General features: G+C 36.4%; 1 long non-coding RNA gene across 1 annotated transcript; it reads right to left on the reverse strand.

Annotated features, from left to right (window-relative positions):
- Window positions 1–1,980: 1,980 nt before the first annotated feature.
- On the reverse strand, window positions 1,981–11,255 carry LOC127562875 (uncharacterized). The gene is made up of 3 exons (XR_007953837.1): window positions 11,133–11,255; window positions 2,480–2,518; window positions 1,981–2,300 (listed from the first exon to the last, which is right to left on the reverse strand). It is a non-coding gene; the product is annotated as an uncharacterized LOC127562875 (long non-coding RNA).
- Between the last annotated feature and the right edge of the window lie 2,725 nt (window positions 11,256–13,980).

The raw sequence follows: 13,980 nt of genomic DNA on the forward strand, positions 1-13,980 counted from the left end.
ATGGTTTGACACTGCAAACCACCTCCTCTTTATGGGTACTGATTTCTCCTTCAATTTTCATGAAATTGTTCCTCCCTGGATCGCTTAAAGATCACGCATTCAGAGCTGGAAAAGAGGGAAGGGAAGGAGAGAACACCTCTCCCCATCTCTCCGTTGAACTAGTCTTGGAGAATGAGGTATCAATGCTAACATTTTCACTTGTATCCCTTTACTCATCCCCTCCCATGATCTCCAAGGGCTGGCCCTTTCAATCATCTTTCTGTCCCTAATTTTATTTTTTTCTTTTAATTTATGAAATGAAACAAGCACTTCCATAACATAGCACAATGAAAGAAGATGATTGCACATGAAACTGCAATTCTGTACAACTGTACTATGTACAACTTGATGTTCCTTTTAAATATACAACAAAATTAGGCTGTAAATTTCTTTCTTTTTTGTCCCTAATTTTCCATCTTTCATCCGAGACATTCAGAGAATGGGCATCTAAAGTATATTCTGTTTGCCTCAATGGTCCTTATTCATTCTCTCCTCTATTACTCATAAACATGCCTAGATCTTTTCCATTCTTAAAAAATAACAAAAATAATTAATTTTTTAAAAAACATTCACTGTCTATTGTAAGAAAAGTCTTTTCTCTTTCACAACCAAACTCTAAAAGTAGAGAGGAAGATGAGGGGAATTATCTATGCTAGTTACCTTTGTTATTTCACATTTCCCTCACTTCTCTTTCCTGGTTCTTTCATCTGCTCTTTCCTTTTCAATCTCCTTTACCAAATTATCATTAATGGCCTACTCCCTATACATGTGTATATCTCAGGGCTCTATTCTGGGCCTGCTTTTCATGTTAAGAATTATCTTCTGCTTAAACTCTGGCTTATAAAGATGATCTCATCATTATCAATTCCCTGGGGTCCAAAGACCATTTCTATGCAGTTGACCTTCAATCCCACATATCTAGTTTTCATCTATCTCCTTCCATCAGGGGACACATACAGCAAGAGATAGAAGGAGGTAGGTAAAGAAAGGTCTTGATTCTCTTCTTATCTGAGACTTTGTATCTGAATTCCCAACTCTATGCCTATTCATGAGCTGTCCTCCATACCTACATATACTTTCATATGTATGAAAGAGCCCCTAATTACTTTCAAGTGCTACCTCCTTCAGTTTTGTATTTATATATTCAGCATTTAGCATATTGGCACATTTGGTAAGCACTTTGGTGGTTGGTTGATAGATTAGTGCAAGGAAAGGAAAGAGAAGGAGAAGAAAGATAAAAGAAGAAGAAAAAGGAGGAAGAGGAAGAGAGAGGTGAAGGAGGAGAAGGAGGAGGAGGAGGAGAAAAAGGAGGAAGAGGAAGAGAGAGGTGAAGGAGGAGAAGGAGGAGGAGGAGGAGGAAAAAGAAGGAAAGAAGGAAGGAAGGAAGGAAGGAAGGAAGGAAGGAAGGAAGGAAGGAAGGAAAGAAGGAAAAGGAAGGAAGGAGGGAGAGAGGGAGGAAGGAAGGGAGGAAGGGAGGAAGAGAGAGAGGAGGAGGAGGAAGAAAAAAGAGAAGGAAGAGGAAAAGAAGGAGAGAAAAAGAAGGAGGAAGAAGAGGAGGAGAAAAAGGAGGAAAAGAAAGTGGAGTGAAAAAAAGAAATGGAAATTTATTGCTAAATTTCAAGTTCTATAAAGACAGATATTGCATCATATTTGTCTTTGTAGCCACCTGCAGATGAGCTCAGCATACAGTAGGCACTTTATAAACAATTATTGCATGTAAAAAAATGAATGAATAAACAAATTGACTGAATACATCTATGTCTATATCTATAGCTATAGGTAGGCATCAAGTTCTGTGTGGTGAACTCTGAAACACTTTCCAATGAAATATTTGTTTTTGCTCAAGCTAGATTAGAAAGCAAAGTTGTACCCCCAGGAGAACAGTTAAGAAAAGTATGATATGCACACAAAAAAAAATGTTGTATTTGACACCCTGCAGGCACTCAATAAACACTTGTTGACTGACAAGTATATTATGGAAACATAAAAATCACAAGATTGGAAGGATATATATAAAGCAACATAAAAATGTGATTTGGATTTGGCACAGTAGAATGATTAGCACAATCTCAACAAGCAGAACTGGAAAAAGAAAAAAAGAACAGGGTAGATCTTTAATAGACTATTCAAACTAGAAATCTGAAGAAGGAAATCAGGTTTGTTTCTGCAATGAAAAAGCCCTGAGGCCAGTGATGGCTTATGATCAGAATAATCCTGTTGGTGTCTTGTTCCTCACTGTGCTGACTTGGATGCTCCAATTTCTGCAAAAAAAACAACAATAACTCACATTTCTATAATAGGTAACAATAAATATTTATATTTTATATAAAATTATATAAATACATAAAATTTTTTAGTAGACACTTAAATATTTGTGAATTTAACCTCCATCAGAGGTGAAGGTGTTTGACATGCACATCGCTGCTAAAATAATATGTACCTCAAGAAGTAGAGATCTTGTTTCCTGTGGTTTCATTTCCTGCACAAAAAGAGAGATTGGTGGGAAAGAAGCATTTAACAAATGTGATCACAGCAGAGATAGACCCTAAACAAAGGTTAGAAAACATTGCCAGAGAGAGGCAGATGAGCCTAAAATATCGTCCAACATATCAACTATTCTCTTTGTAAGTTCATGCTTATGTCACCTATGGAATAACCTGGACTTGGATATGAGTTAGGGTACCTAGAGGAGCCAGATGCTGTGGAATGAAATTCAATTAAAGGCAATTGATTAAGCAATTATTAGACATCTACTATCTACCAGGCATTACATGATGTGATTAAGGATTGGAATGTGCTAAGGCCAGCTCAAATAGGCTCATGAGATTCGATTGTTAAATTTTCATTGCAACATTTACACTTCAGAAATTGACAAATGCTACAAATCAAGGCTTTTTGATGATTGTCTTGACTTGGGAAAGTGATGAAGAAAATATGAATAATGCAGATTAAACTTAAAATGGATTATGTATATTCTTTTTTCCAAAAAAAAATAAGTTGTTTAACATTTACCAGTATACCACTGCAATACAAGACCAAAAAATAGGACAGTCCCTATCTTCAAGGAGCTTAAGTTCTATTAGGGGAACAATATTTACACATATAGGTAAATACAAAGTGATTGTGGAGGGAAGGCAGTAACAATTAGCAGAGTCAGGAAAGGTCTCTTGGAAGAAGTGGCACTTGAAATTTTTATTAAAAGTAAATTTATTATTTGCTTTCACTAAAAAAAAAATTAGTTCCAAATTCTCTTTCTCCTGCCCCTTCACCCCACCAGAGAAGGCAAAACATGTGCTATAATTTTACATGCAAATTATACAAAACACATTTTCATATTAGCCATGTTGTAAAAAGAGAAAGAAAGATGATTACAAAGGAAGGAAGGAAGAGAAGGAGAGAGAGAGAGGGAAGGAGGGAGGGAAGGAAGAAGAGAGGAAGGAGAGAGGAAAAGAGAGAGGGAGAGAAGGAGAGAGGGAAGGAAGGAGGAAAGGTAGAAGGGAAAGAGAGAGAGAGAGGAGGGAGGGAGAGAGGGAGGAAAAAAATGAAAGTGAAAAAAAATGTGCCTCAATCTGTACTCAGATTCAGACTTCTCTCTCTGGAAGTGCGTAGCATTTTCCATTATATATCCTTTGGATTTTTCTTGGATCATTGTCTTGATCAGAGTAACTAAGTCATCTACAATTGATCATCATGCAATATTACTGTTATATATAAAATGTTCTCCTGCTTTTGCTCACTTCATTTCGCATTAGTTCATGTAAGTCTTTGCAAGTTTTTCTGAAACTATACTGTTCTTTATTTCTCTTTTTCTTATATGAGGTCATTTACCCCATTCTACTTCTGCCTTTCTTCTTTTCCCAGAATATTCCTGTCTCACTCCCCAATTTTATTTTTGTAGATATCATTCCTTCATATTCAACTCTTCTGTCCTGATAATGAAAAACTTCTTATGAATTACAAGTATCATCTTCCCATGTGAGAATGCAAACAGTTTAATCTTATTAAATCTCTTATGATTTCCCTTTCTTGTTTACCTTTTTATGCTTTTCTTGAGTCTAGTTTTTAAAAGTCATATTTCAGATTTTCTATTCTGCTCTGGTCTTTTCATCAAGGATGCTTGAAAGTTCTCTATTTCATTGAATATCCATTTTTCCCTCAAAGGACTATTCCCAGTTGGGCTAGGTAGATGATTCTCAGTTGTAACCTACTTCCTATCCTCTCTTGAACATATTCCAACACTCATCACATCATAGTCCATTCATAATCATACCCTCTGTCCATGTGATGCCCCCCTCTAAGGGGCATCTAAGGTAACAGATACAGCTCTCAAGAGTTACAGCCATTGTGTTCCCATCTAAGGATGTTAACAATTTAATCTTTAAATAACTGTTTATTTTTCTGTGCTTTTATTGAGTCCTATGTTTGAAGATCAAATTTTCTGTTTAGTTCTTGTTTTTTCAATAAAAATGATTGAAAGTCTCTTACATCATTGAACATCCATCTCCTACTCTAAAAGATGATGCTCAGTCACCCCAGGTCATTTGCCTTCCAAAATATGGTATTTCAGCAACTCTGATACCTTATTGTAGAAGCTACAAGATGCTGAGTAATCTATTGTTGATACTTGAATTGTTTTTGTATGGCAGCTTGAAATTATAGTTCTGAAGTTTTGCAACCGTGTTCTTTGGGGTTTTTCTTGTTGGAATCTCTTTCCAGAGGTGATTGATGAATTCTTTCAATGATGACTTCCCCCTCTGTTTAAAGAATATCAAGGCAGTTTTCCTTGATTATCTCTTGAAGAATGGTATCCGATTTTTTTTGGGGGGGGGTGTTTTTTTTGTTTGTTTGTTTTGGTCATGGCCTTCAGGTAGATCAATAATATTTAAACTATCTCTCCTGGATCTATTTTCCAGATTGGCTGTTTGTAACAATGACATATTTTACATTTTGTGCCATATATTCAGTCCTTTTTATTTGTTTGATTCTTGATGCCTTATAGTCATTTGCTTTCATTTGCCCTGTTTTAGTTTTTAATGTGTGGTTTTCTTCAATTTTTCTTTTTCTATTTGATTAATTTTACTTTTAAAGAAATTGATTTCTTCAGTGGATTTTTTTTTTGCATTTGGCCAATTTTAATTTATAAGAAATTGCCTTCCTTTTCCATGTTGTTGATTATTCTCATTTTTTCTTCTACCTCTCTTATTTGCCTTTTAAAGTCTTTTATGAGCACTTCCAAGAAGCTTTGGGCTTGAGACCAATTCATATCACTTTTCATGATTTCCTCTGTGGAAATTTTATCCTCATCTGAGTTGGTGTTTTGGTCTTTCCTGTCACCAAAGTAGCTCAAGGTTCGTTTCTATTTCTTGCTTATTTTTTTTCCTTTTCTTTTTGTATTTCCCTTTTTTAATTTTTATGATGGAACTCTGCTCCTAAGGTAAAAGGAATGCAGTCCCTAGCTTCCTGTGTAGCTCTTTTGTTTGCAGGGTGTAGTTTTATCTACTCTTTCCAGGAAACAGTATGGTTTCCCAGAATTTACCTTCTAAGCCAGGACTGGAGGCTGCCCCCCGGCTCCAATACTGAGCCAGGACCAAGGGTTTCAGTTGTTGATTTGCTGTGATTAAGACCCTCTCACTGGCTTTCCCAGGGTTTGTCTGAGCTGGACTGAACACCCTTTTCACCTGAGTGACATTGACCTATCTTGAGTTAGAGAGAGGTTTCATTCCATCAAGACTCTGTTCAGAGGCTTGGTTTCATGTGTTTTTCAAGGGAAACTGGGAAAGCTCCAGCAGCTTCCTGGTCTCACCCTGACATTTTGGCTCCACCCCAGAAGTCACCAACTCTGCTTTTTAAGGCATTCTTCTCCTTTGTTTTTTTTTGCCTAATCTAATATTTATGGTGTGATTTTCTTCAATATTTGTGTGTGTGTCTGTGTGTGTGTGATCCTTAACTGTGTAGGATGCCTTGTTTTTCATGAATTTTTTTTTTGGCATTATTTTCATTTCTCTTCCCAACTTTTTCTCCAACTATCCTAACTGATTTTCAAAATCCCTTTTCAGTTCTTCTGTGGATTCAGACTAATTCATATTTTTCTTGGAGGCTTTGGATGTAGGAACTTTGGTTTTGTTATCTTCTGAGTGTGTTTTGTGTTCTTCTTTGTCACCATAGTAACTTTCTATTATCAGAAATTTTTTTTCTGTTTTTTGCTTATTTTCCCCAGCTTATTACGTGACTTTTAATTATTTGTTAAAGTAGGGCTCTGTTTCTAGCGTGGAGGATACACTATCCCAAGGTTTTGTGTAGCTGTTTTGATGATATTTTTAAGGTACTATAAGTTTTCGGTTCTTCCAAGGTAGTATGATCTAAAGAGAGGTGTGTTTACTACTTTCTGGCCTGTGTTCTGAGTTATAAGCAACTACTCTTTTTTGCCCTGGATCTGTGAGAAGCATCCCTGTTCCACTGTGGCCTTAAGTTCAGATATGTTAGTGTTTCTCCTAGGTCTGAGACTGTCAATTGGGACTAAAGCCCAGATCCAAGTAGGGGAAAAGCAACAGAGTCCTGCCTCAGGAGTAGCAAAGAGATCCCTGAAATCTCCCGACCAGTTGTTCAACTCCCTTACCTTCTGAGTGCTGAGAGCTTCAGAAGCTGTACTTGCTGATGATGATTCAGTTTCTAGTTGACTGGGGACAGGGCTGTACTGGCCTGTGCTCTCTATTTACTTGATAAAATAGACCTTTCTGTCAATCTTCTGTCTTAGGCTAGAAAATTGTTTCACTTGATGTTTTTGTACATTCTGCAACTTTAAAATTTGTTTAGAGTTATTCTTTAAACATATTTGGAAGGATTTAGGGGAGAACTCAGGCAAGTCCCTGCATTTACTCCCCTATTTTGCCTCTTCATATATTATAGCACCATAGTACTCCAATACAATCATGTACCACAACTTGTTCAGCCATTTCCCAATTGATGAGCATCTTCTCAATTTCCCATTCTTAGTACAAAAGAGCTGCTATCAGTATTTTTGTACATAGAGGTTTTTTTTTCCTTTTTCTTTCATCTTTTTGGGATAGAGATATAATAATAGTATTTCTGGATCTATGTACAGAAAATTTTATAGCTCTTTGGGCATAGTCCCAAATTGTTCTCCAGAATGTTTGACATTCACAATTCAGTTTACACCTCTATCAATAATGCACATCCCCTCCAATATTTGTAATTTTCCTTTTCTGTCATGGCAACCAACATGAGAGGTGTGTAGTGTTACATCAGAGTTGTTTTAATGTCTCTACTGGATCTATATCCTATAAAACAAGGGAAAGGACACACATGTGCAAAAATTTTATAGCAATTTTTTTCTGTAGTGGCAAGGAACTGGAAATTGAATGGATGTCCATCAACTAAAGAATGGTTGATTAAGTAATGGTATATGAATGTTAAGGAATATTATTGTTCTATTAAAAAATGATCAGCAGGATGATTTCAGAGAGGCCTGGAGAGACTTATTTGAACTGCTGCTGAGTAAAGTGAGTAGAACCAGTAAAATATTGTACACAGCAACAGAAAGATTATGTGATGATCAACTCTGATGAACACAGCTCTTTTCAATAGCAGGGTAATTCAGGCCAATTCTAATAATCTTGTGATCAAAACAGCCATCTGCACTCAGAGAAAGGATGGTGGGGACCAAGTGTGGATCACAACATAATATTTATATCTTTTTTATTGCTGTTTGCTTGCATTTTGTTTTCTTTCTCACTTTTTTCCTTTTTGATCTGATTTTTTTTGCAGCATCATAATTGTGGAAATATGTATAGAAGAATTGCACATATTTTAACATATATCAGATTACTTGCTATCTAGGGGAGGAGGAAGGGGGAAGGAATGGAGAAAAAAATTGGAAACAAGTTTTTTTAAGGTTAAATGTTGAAAATTATACATATTTTGAAAATTAAAAAGCTTTAATTTAAAAAATAAAAATAACAAATTTTACAGTAAAAAAGAATAAATGCCAGGGTATACAAAAGAAAATTAAGTCTGGGAAGAATAAAAGGTTTGGAATGGAGTAGGGAGGGCCACATATACACTACTCAACATGTGCTTGACTACTAGGACAAATGCTGTAAGTCCACGGTTGTAAGGAATGTGAGCAGCAATAGCACAAGGGATTCAAGAGAAGACCATAAAATTAAGTCATACTTTTTACCTTCAGGGTCAAGATTTTGAAGAGAGGAAGGTAGGAAAGACAGAGGGTGCAAAGTCACCAGAGATTGTATTGTGCATGGAAAATACAGAGATTTAAGAAAGGGGAAATACGAGAATAAAGAGAAAAATAGAAGGTGATGAGCAAAAAGAGGAGTTCATAGAGAGTGGAACTCTTCCGGGCATTATACAGTAAAGGTCCAGCAAGGTACATAGTAGTTGAGGATGTCACTAAAGAAATGTAGCACCCCAAAAAAAGATAATTATCATGTAACAAGAAGAAAGAAAACAGCTGGATAGCCCTATGTTCCACTATTATTCCAATGATGTCAAAAGTGAAGAAGGCCTCCAATATTATGGATAGGCACCCTCTAGCAGACTGAAGATATAGGAATAAATTAAAAGTTCTACACTTGAGTTGTTTTTTTTTAATCTGCCTTAGATCTACAATATGGTGGAAATATTGCTACACATCAACCAGTTCATGTGAAATCTATCTGGGGTTCAGAATGAACTATAACCTCAGCATGAGTCAGTGTTGTGTGGCAATATAAAAAATATTCAATTTTAATCTGTACTGAGAGAAAAGAGGAAGTTTGTAGTCCCCCCCCCCATATTCACATTGATCAGGTCACATCTGGAGAACTGGATTCAGTTCTGAACCACAGATATTGATAAACTAGATTCTTGTATGTATTATAAAAAAAAGTAAAGTGGACAACAATGGATTTAGAAAGTACAATACAATTACAATATAACAATTAGCAATATTAGCACTAGACCCATCACCCCTAGGAAGTTATAGAAAGATTTAAAACATGCTTGTCAAAAAGGAGGAAGAGGAGTAAAATATGTCCTCAGATCACAAGATCAATTGGCTAAAAACTTTTACTATTACTCTTTGAAATGGTATACTGCTGAAATAAGCAGACCCCATTTCAAAGAGTAATAGTAAAGGTTACAAATAGATATACATTAGGAAAGGGAAAGAATTATTCATATATAGATATACACACATACATGTATACACACACATGTATACATATAAAATATACACATGCATGTATACATATATGTGTGTATAAATACATACCACATTTACTATGTTCTGGGAACTGTGTTAGATACTTTACAAATATTATCTTACAAAATCCTCACAACAACTCTGCAAGGTAGATGTTATTAGTATTCCCATTTACCAGTGGAGGAAATTAAGATAAAGAGATGTGTCTTTCCCTAAGCATCTGAGGCTGGATTTGAATTTAGGTCTTCCTGTTTTCAGTACCCCTGCTCTACCCACTGAATACCTAATTGCCTCTCACTCTTGATATTATTGAATATAACCAAAATTGATTACAATCCTACAGTGGAGTCAGAAAGGTCCTCCTTTTCTACACTCAGAGAGAGGACTATGGGAACTGTGCTTCACAACATAGCATTTTCACTCTTTTTGTTGCTGTCTGCTTGCATTTTACTTTGCTTCTTTTTTTTTCCTGTGTGGCACAATAATTGTATAAATATGTATACATATATTGGATTTAATATATTTCTACCATATTTAACATATATTGGACTACTTGCCATCTAAGAGAAGACGTGGTGGGGGGGAGGGACAAGAATGGGAACACAGGTTTTTACAAGGGCTAATGTTGAAGAACTGTCCACTGTTTTGAAAAATAAAAAACTTTAATTAAGCAAAAAAAGAAGAAAAAAGTCCTCCACAAACAATCTCAACACAAACTCAAAACCCATTGATTAAAAAAAAATCACAAAAATAGCTGAATAATGAGGAATCATTTACAGAAATTCAGAAGTATACACTAATAATACAAGATTAAGTTATGAAATATAAGAGATTATAGAAAGGTCATCTCCAAGGAGCCCAGACTGATTGCTCAAGGCCAAATTTCAAGAAAACAGTACAAACTGTTCAACAGATCATTGTAGGTTGCAAAAATTTAGCACCTAACTAATATCTGGAAAGACAAAATTAAATGGCTAGAATTATACATCAGAATCTTGCTTTTCTTTATGAACTGAAAAGATAAATCCTCATGCTAGAAATACAAGCCTTAAAATATCCTTGAGAATCCAACCAACTAGAACATCATCTCAGATAAAATTATCTCCCTTAATTGCCCAGACACAACACCAACCCACAAAAATTTATGAACAGCATTTTTAATAAATGTTGCCATACTGAATACGCAATATCCTCCAAGCTATGTGGAATGCAACACTCTCCAAATAGAAAGCTCTAGCTGAAAAAAATCAAAACCACATGGGATCAGGAAGAAGTGCATATGGTCCCATTGTCCTGTCTCCCCGTGGACAAGGAACTTGTAGCTAATATACAAAATGTAAGCCTGACTCCAAATACTTTTGTTCAAATATTCAAATCATTCATTTATTTGCCTGGGCAATTTCAATCAATCAATAAACAGATATTAAGCTCCTATTATGTGCCAGGCACAATGCTAAATACTAGAAAAATATAAGGCAAGCAAATTGTCCTAGAAGTTTTTGCAGATGAGCTCCATCAAGGGCAAATATTAGAACAAAATATTAACCATAATTATCACTGACATTTATTTAGGGTTTGGTGTATACATGCAATGACTGTTTTAAAAATATGGAGATGTTCCTAATGGAGAAGGAAGACTTTGGCAGGACATGGCTCTTGTCTTCAAATATTTGAAGGGCTAAAAAGATAATACTTCATTTGGTCTCAGAAGGCAGAACTGGAAGCAGATATTACAGAGGTATACATTTCAGGATAACATAAGGAAAAACTTCTTAAGCCTTAAGAGTTGCCCAGAAATTGAATGTTTCTAATGACAGTCAGATTGCCATCCCTGCCATCCATCCTGCCTAATGGAAAGAAAGTAAATGACTACCTTCTTCGGGGATGTGGTAGACAGTTTTCATAATTTGGGTGATAGACTCAATGGAACAGCTTTGTGATGTACTGAGTCTGAAGTCTGGAAGATCAAGTCATTGAACTTTGCCTCAGTTTCCACATTTCTAAAATAAGAAGGGAAAAGAAATAGCAAATAGCTCCATTATCTTTGCCAAGAAAAAATGGGGTCATGAAGAAATGACTGAACAATAAACAACATTCACAATTTGGGTAGAGGATGGACAAAATAACCTTGAGATTTATTCCAGCTGCAAGAGTTTCTTCCTGTATCAAACCCAAGTTACTCTGAAATTCTAGAGAGCAGGTGTCCACTGAGAAATACAAGGAAGGAAATACAGATCAGGCTAACAATTCTTGACTCTGATGTGCCTATTTGACTCTCTGATGTGTATGAGGATTTCTCTCACTAGTCACAAACTTCTACCTCCCACTGAGTCCCGCTATGGAATTAAGACTCACAAACAGCAGCAGTAGCAGCAGCAGCAGGGAAAAAGGCCCTCATGAACATAAAAATAAACAAACTTCTATTTTTAGCTAGGCTGCAGCTGCCAGGCCCTGGGATCTCTGCTCTTTGGATACAGCATTACAAGGAGGGGAAAGAAAGGAGGGTGCATCAGTAAGGAAAACAAGGGAACTGCCCAGCTGGAGGCCTATTTTCCATTGCTGAGCTGAATCACCGACAGGCCACAGAAAAGCAGCGTCCGGCCTAAGAGTCTCAGGAGCCTGCAGGTCTGGAAAAAACAGCCACTGGGATTGTCGCCCATGGTCAAGCTGCTTTTTCTCCATATATAGAAGTAGATAATATATTGCCCAAATCAGATTGTGTGCAAAATGTCAGAATGCTGTCCATCAGCATGTGGCACTCTGCCAGAAAGGATGGTTTAGGTTGTTGTTTGTTTGTTTGTTTTTTCCCTCTTCTCTCCCTCAACTTTATTTCAGGTTGAAGGTTAGGTGGAATCTCTCAGGAGCACAAGCCCCCAGATTGTTATTTGCCTTTCCAGAAATGTTTATGAAACTGCAAAATGGTCGAAGGCTCAGCCTCTGATAAGGAGCCTTCACATCATAAGAAAGAGAATAACAAGACTAAAGTGCTCAGGGAATGAATTGTAGATTATCAGTCATTTGGTCCTCAGGGATCCTTCCAAGGGGAGAGCTTTTCATGAAGACTCCCTGAATCACTTTCAAAGCTAAAAAAGTCAAGATCTGATTTCACTTCACCATGGTGCCCCTTCCCCTTATGACTTACTTATCTTCTTAGCCTGATTCTTGTTATATTTATTCCATGCCCTCTTGTTCCCATTTCATAGAACAATAAAAATTCAGCATTAAACAAGACCCCAAAGATCATTTAGTTAATGCATACCCAAGGCAAGAATCTGCATTAAGTAGTTAATCACTCTCTATTTGAAGACCTCCTTGTAAAGCAATCACAGCCTTGTGAAGGAGCATCTTCTACTTCGGATAGTTCAAATTTTTGGAAAGACTTTTCTTACAATGAGTCAAAACCTGCCCCTTTTCAACCCACCACTCCCAGTCAGGCCTTTCTGGGTCAATAAGAATGAAGTTTATGAAATTATATTGAGTTTCTTGTATACAATTCAAGCCATTTGGCTATGTCTTTTTAGGTATGAAAAGTAGATGCTAAATTTTTGCACTGTGAAATGATCCATTGTATTGTTTCTATTGATTCCTTGCCAAATCTGCATTGAACAATAAGTCTGAACTCATTAAGAATAACCTTTCTGTAATGTCTCATAGAGATGACCCTTGGCAGCAATAGAATGATTAACATGCCCTTTGTCAAACAAAGAGAAGACTAATAGATGTTTTCCAATTATTTGATGTTTTTAAACTTTATAAAAAGTTTTCCTGGAACAGACACAACTCCACAAAGCACTAGTAAAGTCTAACAATATGTACATGCTGCTAAATGGATATTAAATGCAATCAATAGGAGCCTATGAAATGGCTATGCTCCAAGAATGGATTGAAAAGTCTAGTCTCCTAATTTAAAACAGAATCTTTCAATCTGGAAGGGACCTCAAAGGCCACAGAATCTGAGTTAAAAAGGACTTTGATATCAATCTAATCCATGCTGAATAGGAAGGAATCCCCAACTAGTGGTCATCCCCTTTCTGCATGAAGACATCAAGAAAACAGAGTCCACCAATTCTCCACATAAGCCATTTCACTTTAGACAATTCTGCTTTTAGGAATGAGAAAGCTACGTGGTGCAGTGGATAAAATGCCAGACCTGGAGTCAACAGAATTTGAGTTCAAATGAGACCTCAAACTTACTAGCTGTGTGATCCTAAGCAAGTCACTTAACCCTGTCTGTCTCAGTTTCCTCATCTATAAAATGAGCTGGAGAAGGAAATGGCAAACTGCTCCAGTATCTTTGTTAAGAAAACCCCAAATGGGGTCACAATGACTCCATCCCAACTAAAATGATTGAACAACAACAATAAATGCTAGGAAACTTCTCTTTACATCAAACTTAAATAGCCCTTTTTTTTTTTTTTTTTTTTTTACTACATTCCTCATTGCTCTTGGTTCTGACCTTTAGGGCCAAATAAAACAACTCCAATCCCTCCTCCAAATGACAATTCTTAAAATTCTTGAGGATGGTCCTCATGCCCTTTCAACTCTTCCATTCTCCAAGCTAAGAGTCCCCAATTGCAACTAATGCTCATGTGATAGGGACTCATTCTCTTTACCATCCTTCTTAACCACTTCTGTACTTTTTAGCTTATCATAAAATGTGGGGCCCAGAATATAATAACTAACTTTATATAAGATTGTATGGCTTGCAGAATTCTTTACAA

This window comes from Antechinus flavipes, chromosome 4, assembly GCF_016432865.1.
Source record: "Antechinus flavipes isolate AdamAnt ecotype Samford, QLD, Australia chromosome 4, AdamAnt_v2, whole genome shotgun sequence".
Lineage (NCBI taxonomy): Eukaryota > Metazoa > Chordata > Mammalia > Dasyuromorphia > Dasyuridae > Antechinus > Antechinus flavipes.